The 10,190-nt window shown below is 37.0% G+C and overlaps 1 long non-coding RNA gene across 1 annotated transcript; it reads right to left on the bottom strand.

Moving 5' to 3' along the window:
* Nucleotides 1-6,911: 6,911 nt before the first annotated feature.
* Nucleotides 6,912-9,256, bottom strand: LOC121969898. The gene is made up of 3 exons (XR_006108708.1): nucleotides 8,954-9,256; nucleotides 8,434-8,534; nucleotides 6,912-7,086 (listed from the first exon to the last, which is right to left on the bottom strand). It is a non-coding gene; the product is annotated as an uncharacterized LOC121969898 (long non-coding RNA).
* Between the last annotated feature and the right edge of the window lie 934 nt (nucleotides 9,257-10,190).

The following is a 10,190-nucleotide window of genomic DNA, read 5'->3' as shown; positions in this document are numbered from 1 at the left end:
CCCTAATGTGCCTAATATCGATTCTAGTGAAGAGGAGATTGAGTATCATAGGAAATGGGTCAAGGCAGATGAGATGGCGCGAAGTTACATTTGGCTTTATATCAAATGTGCTGCAACATCAGCATTAGACCATGCCTACTGGCCATGACATGATGTGCAATCTCAAGGAACTCTTTGGACACTAGAATCAGGCTGACAGGTAAGACTGTATGATCTCTAGGTACTAGACTAAAAGCAAGAATGAAGAAGCCGAAAGACAAGTGCTTCATTTGCAAGCAGTCTGGACATTTGTAGGCGGACTGCCCTCGTAGGAAGAGAACAATATAGGTATATTTTTTTCTCTAGTAGTTGGAACATGTTTAGTAGTGTTATCCACCAGTACTTGGCATGTAGATATGAGAACCACTGATCATGTCTGCAAATCTTTGCAAGGGTTCCAGGAAACCCGACAACTACACGAAGGAGAAATCATTGTTTACATGGGCAATGCAACAGGAGTAGTAGCTGTTGCAGTGGGAGATGTTTATAGGAATAAAATATTGGTTTTGAGAAATTGTCTTTACGTACCAAGTTTTAGAAAGAACTTGATTTCAATTTCTAAACAATATAAGAATGGATATTCTGTTTCTTTTGATGACAAAGTAGTTATCAAGAAGAATAGGGTTATTATCTATTCTGGTACATTAGTAGGTAATTTGTATACTTTAAATCCAATTTCTCCCACAAAGCAACAAATGAAAATTAATAATACATCTTCTAATTCTAATAAGAGAAAGGAACCTTCGGAAATAAACCAAACATATCTTTGGCATCTAAGGCTTGGCCATATTAACTTGAGTAGGATTTAAAGGTTTATAGTCGATGGACTCTTGGGTTCATTAGTGTTGGAAAACTTTCCAACTTGCGAATCTTGCTTGGAAGGTAAAATGACCAAGAGACCTTTTAAGGCCAAGGGGTATAGAGCCAAAGATATGTTGGAACTGGTTCATTCTGATTTGTGTGGTCCTATGTCTATCCAGGTAAGAGGTGGTTTCAAATATTTTGTCTCTTTTATAGATGACTATTCAAGATATGGATACATCTACCTGATGCGCCTCAAGTCTGAATGCTTTGATAAGTTCAAAGAGTACAAGGCTGATATGGAGAAACGTCATGGTAAAAGTATCAAGACACTACGATCTGATCATGGTGGTGAATACCTCTTTGGAGAGTTTAGGAATTACTTATCAGAGGCTGGGATTCAATCCCAATTGTCTGCACTTGGTACACTCCAACAGAATGGTGTGGCAGAACGAAGGAATATGACTCTTATGGAAATGGTTAAATCGATGATGAGTTATTCGGAATTACCAAATTCATTTTGGGGATATGCTTTGGAAACAGTAGTGTACATTCTGAATATGGTACATTCTAAATCAGTACCCTCTACTCCCATGGAATTGTGGAATGGGTGAAAGCCTAGTCTGAGTCATATTCGGATATGGGGTAGTCCAGCATATGTACTGAAGGGAGATACTGACAAGTTGGAATCACGTACAGAAGTTTGTCTGTTTGTAGGATATCCTAAGGGAATAAAACGTGGTTTGTTTTATAATCCTAAAAATCAGAAGATCATTGTTAGCACCAATGCTCGATTTTTAGAGGAATTTTATGTAATGAACCATAAGTCCATCAGTGAAATTGTTCTAGAAGAAATACGAGAGGACACGCCAACTTTAGTACCAATAGTATAAGATGAAATATCACAAGAAATTGCAACATGTATCATAAATGATACACAACAACGGACAGTGCCTCATCGTAGTGGGAGGGTTGTTAGGCAACATGAAAGATTTATATTTTTGGGAGAGTCGTCGGACTTGGTCCTAAGTAAACATGAACCTGATCCCCGAACATATGACGAAGTACTCCAAGATATAGATACAGCATCTTGGCAAAGAGCGATGAATTCTGAAATAGAATCTATGTATTCTAATAAGGTCATTGGATGTAAGTAGATCTACAAAAGGAAAAGAGAGACAGATGGGAAGGTGGAAACCTTCAAAGCAAGGCTTGTTGTGAAATGGTACACTCAGAAAGACGGAATCGATTATGAGGAAACTTTTTCGCCAGTGGTCATGCTTAAGTCTATCTGGATACTCTTATCCATTGCTGCACATATGGATTATGAGGTTTGGTAAATGGATTCCTTAATGAAGTCTTGAAGAAAACATCCATATAAAGCAACCAGAGGGATTTATTGAAAAAGGCAAAGAGCATCTAGTGTGTAAGCTCAATCGGTCAATTTATGGACTGAAGCAAGCTTCAAGATCTTGGAACATCCGGTTTAATGAAGTAATCCAATCATATGGATCTATTCAGTGTCCGGATGAGTCTTGTCTATACAAGAAGTGTGATGGAAACGTGGTGGTATTTCTTGTACTATACATAGATGACATTTTGTTAGTTGGAAACAATATCAAAGTGTTGTCGAAAGTAAGGGTATGGTTGTCCAAGCAATTCGATATGAAGGACTTAGGAGAATGCGAACATATTCTTGGGATCAAAGTAATAAGGGATCGCAAGAAAAGGATGTTGTGCTTGTCCCAAGCTTCATATATCGATACAATTCTTGCTCATTTTAGAATGCAAGACTCCAAGAAAAGTTTTCTACCTTTTAGGCATGGAGTATCTTTATCTAAAGAGATGCCTCTGAAGACATCAAAGGAGATAGAAGAAATGAAGGCAGTTCCTTATGCTTCAGCTGTAGGAAGCCTAATGTATGCTATGTTATGCATGAGACCAGATATCTATTTTGTCGTGGGCATGGTTAGCATATATCAAAGTAATCCAGGACAGGGATATTGGACTGCCGTAAAGCATATATTAAAGTACCTGAGAAGGACTAGAGATTATATGCTGGTTTACCAAGCAGATGATTTGCTCCCTGTGGATTACACGGATTCTGACTTCTAATCAGATAAGGACAAATAGTAAGTCAACCTCGGGGTTTTGTGTTTACTTTAGGAGGTAAATCCATAACAATGGAGGAGTGATAAGCATAGATGCTTTTCAGACTCCACCATGCAAGCTGAGTATGTGGCAGCCTCTGAGGCAACCATAGAAGTTGTATGACTCAGAAACTTCATGATGGACTTAGATGTGATTTCTGATTTGTCCAAAAATTATTACAGTATATTGTGATAATAAGTGGTCCAGTAGCAAACTCGAAGGAATCATGAGCCCATAAGGCAAGTAAACACATAAAGTGCAAACACCACCCAATATGAGACATCGTATAATGAGGAGAAGTTTTCACCGCCTAGATTGCATCAGATGATAACCTGGGAGATCTTTTCACTAAGGTCCTTAAGGCAAGAGCTTTTGATGGGCATGTTGAAGGGTTGGGAATCAGATGTATGGCAGGGTATATGGCAGCATAGTCTTTTAGTATAAGTGGGAGATTATTAGAGTGTATACTAAAAGTCTAGCTTTTTGTATAAACATATAAGAATCACATTGGTCAAATGTCTACATTTATATGCTAAGTGTAGTTGTTCAATTAATTTATATTGTAGATAACATGGTGTATGGTGTCACACATAGAAAATCATATTATCAGTTCCTTATAAATTATAAAACAGTAGCTCACGACTAAGATGGATAGGAACAAACCATTGGAATAGTCGTAGTGTAATTTGGAATTAGTTTATCTTGACTATAAAATTACACTAGTACACTCTGAGTGTATTGAGCATAACCATTTAAGGTAAGTTCTTTTTATACTGACTGCATAAAAGAACAAGACCTTTATTATTATGGAAGTGTGTGCTCTTAATCATGATATAATAACAAACACATATACTCAATATTCATTTCTTTAATTTATCAAAGGGTGTGATTTAGTTCAATAAATCAATAGGCCCGATAAGTTGGTAAATAGTATTATTTATATGGTGTGTTGTTGATTATAGAATGAAACTGTGTCCTAGTAATCTAGGTTGATAATGTCCCCAAGAGGAGCTCATAAGGATTGTCATGTAAACCTTACAGGTGGACTTAGTCCGACATGACAATAAGGTTAAGTGGTACTACTCTTGGAGTTAGATATTAATTAAGTGAGTTGTCAGTAACTCATTTAATTAGTGAACATTCGATATCTTAAACACAAGGATATTAACACACTCATGATAAGAAGGAGTCCATATAGTAATATAGGATTGGTGTAGTAGTTCAATAATAACTCTTTAGTGGTATGAGTTATTAATGATGAACTCGAGTTGGGTGTTCGGGGCGAACATGGGAAGCTCAAGTTCATCGGGAGACCAAAATCATTTCCTCCTCTCGGTCCCTGTCGTATCCTCTTATTTATAAAGTCTTATACCCACGCATACCTACCTTGTTACCCACCTTAAGGTGGCCGTCCAAGCTTAGCTTGGAGCCCAAGCTAGGGTTGGCCAAACCAAGGTTAGATGGGTCAAGTAGGTGGTCGGCCCTAGCTTGAACCCAAGCTTAAGTGGCCGACCACAATTAAATTAAAAGGGATTTTAATTTTTAAAATCTTTCCGTAGATGGAAGCCATGATTTAAAATAGAGTTTAAAATTTAAATCTTTCCTTTTATAGCTTTCAACAAAAGATTAAGAGAAAGGTTCGATGTCTTTCCTTATTTGTAGTTAAAAGGAAGATTTTAATTTTTGATAAAAATTTTCTTTTTTAACCATCCTCATGGTTTTAAAAGAGAGTTTTAAAATTTAAATCTTTCCTTTTGTAATTTCTACAAAAGATTAAGAGAAAAGATTTGATATCTTTCCTTATTTGTAGATTGAAAGGAAGATTTTAATTTTGGTGAAAACTTTCCTTATTGTAATCATCCACATGTTTTAATAGAGAGATTTTAATTTAATTAAAGTTTCCTTTTATAACCAACCATGAAGGGAATTTTTAAAGAGAAATTTTTATTTTAAAAATTTCTGGAAATAAATTAGGAAGTTTTAATTTTATATTTAAAACTTTCCTTATTTAGAAGACATGGCGTGGTCGTCCATTGAAAGGTTTAAAAGGAATTTTTTTTAATTAATTAAATTTTCCTTTCATTGGCAAGGAAAATAAGGAAGTTTTTATTAAAACTTTCCTTATTTGTCAAGACCAAGGATTATAAAAGAGATGATAGAGGTACCTCACCTCACAACAATACTTTTATTATTCCTCTCCTCCTTGGTGGTGGTCGGCCCTCATCCTTCTTCATCTCCTTTTCTTCTTCTTTGGTGGCCGACGGCATCAACTCTTGGGGAGTCCTTGGTGGTCGGATTTTGCTTAGAGAAGAAGTAGAGAAAGGAGGCTTTGTTTCTTTGCATCCCTTGGAGCTTAGTTGGTGGCCAAAGTTCTTCATCTCAAGAAGTTTCTTGGTGGCCGAAACTTGCAAGGAGAAGAAGGAGGCTTGGGTGGATTCTCGTCTCGGTAGATTGTCACTCACACGACGTCCGAGATAAGAAGAGGAATACGACAGAAGATCGTGAGGTCTATAAGCTATAAAAGGTATAACTAGTTATTAATTTCCGCATCATAACTAGTTCATCTTTTTATTTAGATCTTGAAATACCAAATACAAGAGGCTAATGAATCTAGGTTATCGAATTTATGTTTTTGATTTTGTGTTTCTTTTGTTTTTCGAACTTGTGATTCGATTGTTCTTTTTGGTTAAACCTAGGGTTAGTATAAGGAAATTAAATATTAAATTTTGTGGAAAGGCTTTGTCTAGGAAGTGGTGGATGCTCCCATACCCAAGAAGGCCTAGTGCCTCGCCATGTTTAACCTGGAAGCCGATCTTTGAAATTAATATTTAATTGAATTTGTAACATGGGTAGATTTAGATCAATAATGTTAAGCATCGTTTGCGATCCAAGTCTAAACCACTAAGAACAGATAAGTTGAATTTGGAATCAATAATGTTAAGTCATGTTTGCGATTCCAAATTTAATTTCTAAATAACACAATAGGTTGTTAGGAATGGTTCAGGACTTGTACAAAATTTTTGTACAGGGGAACCGGTACGATATTCCGAGTAGCAACCAACAAAGGCGACTATGAGTTCAAATGAGGTAGCTCTTACACGAAGTATTCTTCTCGATCTTCACACGATTTTCTCCGCCACTCTCCGCTAGTTCTTGGAAGCTCTTAGGGACAAGTGTTGTTGTACTTCCAAGATTCAAGAGGCGTTCTACATCAACAAGATCAAGCAAGAGACGGTTTTTAGTTTATACACTTGTGTATTTTTTTTCTTGTTTGAGTGCATCTTGTTGTGAGGATATTGTACAAGGTTTCTCCACCTCCGGTAGTTATCGAGAAAGAGTTTCTTTCTTAGTGGATAGTGCTCGTGTGTGTGGATCCTTGGATTAATCATCTCTTCTTGAAGTGGATATCAAGTAAATCCTATTGTTAGCATTGTGAGTTTGTTGTGAGGTTTTCCGCTGCAACATTATCATCTATGAAGTAAGCGAACAAGCGTGATGAGCTATTCACCCCCTCTAGCTTCTAAAGTGGCCCAACAAATGGTATTAGTGCGAGGTTGCTCTTTACCGGACTCATCGCCGGAAGGACAACAAGCTAGAGGTTGAAGAAGTTGAAGCTCCTAATTTTAACAAGTCAAAGACTTCACCAAGACGAGCTCAACTTCAAAATGGATTTTCAAGATGGACTTGGATATAACACAAGGATGTCTCCACCATTCACATCAACAAGTTTTGATTCTCGGAAATCAAGGATCAAAAATTTTCTTATAATGGAAATAGAGCAATGGTTTTGAAACATCCCTAGATTATCTCTCAAGTTTAATTAATTTTTTTTAAATAACCCTCTCGACACCTGCTATGTAAATTACCATAGTACAGTTCCTACGAAATAAAGTGTCTTAACTAGTGTAAATGACAACATCTCAACAAGAACTTAATAATAAGGGGCAATGAATCCTCAAACATCTCCCTATTCAAATGAAGAACCTCTCACAATAGAACAAGTATGCTCTACACTCCTAAAATGCCAAGACAGTGTCATGCGTCCATCTCATCTCCTCGCCTACTCCGTTCGCATATCCTGGGAGGCATCCTTATCTGTAACGTAGGCATCATGAGTCTACGAACCCAGCAAGTATGATCCAATATGAATAAAATGGCATCCATAAAGTAACAGGAATAGTAACTAGTAAACATAGAACATAACTCAAATACAGTATAGCAAAGAAAAATGCAATATGTGAAAGATCCTACATAGCTAATAAGGGTGAGTATGTCACATATCCGATAACCACTAATAGAGCCAGTCAACATTCCCATAACTCTAGAGGTACCTCCTAGAGAACATGCAGTCATATAGTCGAAGCTAACAATAAATTACAGTATCAGTCATAAATTACAGTATCAGTCATGTTTGGAAGGGTCCTCCCCGGAGCTCATCCCGGGGCACCCAACCCTTACTGTCACCACATATACTCATACTCATCCAATTAGTTACATAGGAAAACATAATCTATCTACATTATATTCTTATCAATAGCACATGCCCTGCATTCGGTAAGCATTCCAATTCACAAGATCCTTTCCACAACCAATTCTTGCATATCATAAAAATATCCGAGAACCAGAACCTAAATCATGCTTAACGAATAAAGAATGGCAAAAGCTTTCAACATCACCAAACTAAATTCACGATCCTGCTACCTCTCTACAGAAATAAAACCAGCAGCCAAAGCAAGGAAGAAAACCGCATAAGAGGACCTAACCTATTTCCATCATACTATACAGTCCAGGAGTATAGAGCTATGCACATGAAGATGTAGCAATAGATCAATTACCCAAATTCCAATCCAACATATTTGGCCCAAAAAAAATCTAGCCGTTAGGAGATAGCAACCAAGTTATCAAAAACCCATTCACAAATCAGTATATCAGTTCCATAAATTTGTTTAACAAGAAGTAATAAACCAACATTGAAAACCTCCTATAACCCACTAATCTATTTAGAGAATTTAGCCAACATGAAGAAACAACACAACATTGGAATCAAACGAAAGCACCCAAATCTGTCCAAGTAATCAGCCAACACTGAGGAATGAACACACATTGAAATTGAATCGATAACATGCAAATTTGTCCAAAACAATTAGCCAACAGTGGAGAATCAATCACGCATTGAAAACGTTATAGAAACACGCAGATCTGTCCATAACATTCAGTCAGTTGTGGAGCAACAAGCACATAAATCCATCCATAACATTTAGTCAATAGCGAAGAAACGAACACGTATCGAAATCAAATCACCACTACTAAAATTCAGTTCTGGAAATCTATACCTCCATAAGAATAAGATCAAACTCCTCTGAACTAAACCTAACAAATCTGTACAGGATTTTGTAAACGGTAGAAAGAAACAAGAGCATCTTCATTCAAAAGCTTAACTACCTATAAATCTGTCCAGACCCTTGGCAGAGATAGAAAGGGGTACAACATCATCAAAGGTGCACGAATTCCATAAGAGTTTTGTCCAGAAACTCAAAACCAACCTGAGAAAAATAGGGCAACATCAAACTTGATTTTAAAAATGCAACACTTAGCCCTCACCTCATTGAATCCATACCATCACAAAGGAAATGCACTTGCGAGGTAAATTCAGGATAGCACTGAAACACCTAAACCTGCAGCGTTTCGATTTCACAGAACATGAAGCAAAGCAACGTCGAATTCAATCAGAAGCCCCAAAACCTTGCAGAAATCCCATAGAAGCCATCATCCAGAACAAGAACATCACAGAGATCACATATCAAAGAAAGAACCTCAAGGAAAAACACAAACCGCAGCAAGAACATCACAAAAGCCTCAAGTCGAATCAAGAACATTGCGGAAAAGAAATTGATCCATAACACAAACTATCAATCGGACTTTGTTGGCAATTTATCAACCTACCTAGCTACCCATCCCTTACCTCACCGATCCCATATCATCATAGAGGATGTACTTGCCTTTTCTCTTCTCGCGCCTCTATTTTTCCTCTTCTTTATGCCTCCGTCGAACGCTGGAAGGCCTCGCCCAGCGCTGTCGGCCGACAATGACCTCTGCCCAATCGATATGCCCACCATGGGATCAGCTGCGTGGGCGACGCCTGGCCGGAGCACGTCGCCTAGCAGGAGTGTGACGCCTGGACGGAGCTTAAGGGTAGTGGAATCCTCCGTCGATTTGGCGGAGAGGAGGAGAAAGAGGAGACGACGATTTAGGAAAACCCCCCGTGAGGATCGGGTGAAGCTATATATATATATATATATATATATATATATATATATATATATATATATATATATATATATATATATATATATATATCGATTAATTAAATCCTACTCTTAGGGTAATTAAGCTCAATCAACTCCTAACTTAATTGGGCATCATATACTTTCCTCGAGCTTAATAGTTCTATTAAAACGTGTCACACCAATTCATTTTATATCCCAAAAATCCCTAAAATTTGTAGAAAATATTAGTAAATAAATCCCTTAATTAACGCTCGTGAGACCTTAATTTATTTTGTAAATAAATTCTTTATTTAACGTTCGTCGGACCTTACAGGTTTGCTATAATGGAAGACTTTCAAACTCTAAGAGATTCAAAAGGCAAACTCATCAAAAGGAGCAAATGAAGTTAAGAGCAAGTTCAAAGATGTGAGGCCAATGATAAAGTGACCAAGCTTTTGGTCAATTTATTACCTAACTATACAAGAGTTACATTTGATATAATTAGTACAAGTTGTCTACCTATATTATATGAGTCTTGGGAGATTAGCCAAAGCTAATTCAAGATGAGGTATAATATGGATATTATCCCACAAGAATGTTATCGTGATTGGATTTGGAGCTAGTAGTGTGGGTCAAACTACATCCATAACTTGCTCCTACCAAACTTTACAATTTAGTGGGAGAATCATTTAATTAAATACCTAATTAAATGATCTAAATATGATACTTATTTCTACATTTTATTGTTGTAGATTACCATGTCATCAAATATGTCGAATACCCTCTCTCTGCGATCTGCCCTTGATAAGGACAAGCTCAATAGAGCTAACTTTCTGGACTAGTACAGAAACTTGAGAATTGTTCTCAAGCAAGAAAGAAAACTGTACATCCTAGAGTAGCTCATTCCTAAAGAACCCTAACTACTCCACTAGA

This window comes from Zingiber officinale, chromosome 4A, assembly GCF_018446385.1.
Source record: "Zingiber officinale cultivar Zhangliang chromosome 4A, Zo_v1.1, whole genome shotgun sequence".
NCBI lineage: Eukaryota > Viridiplantae > Streptophyta > Magnoliopsida > Zingiberales > Zingiberaceae > Zingiber > Zingiber officinale.
The sequence above is the reverse complement of the archived record's forward strand: the minus strand, read 5'-3'. Positions and strand labels throughout refer to the sequence as shown.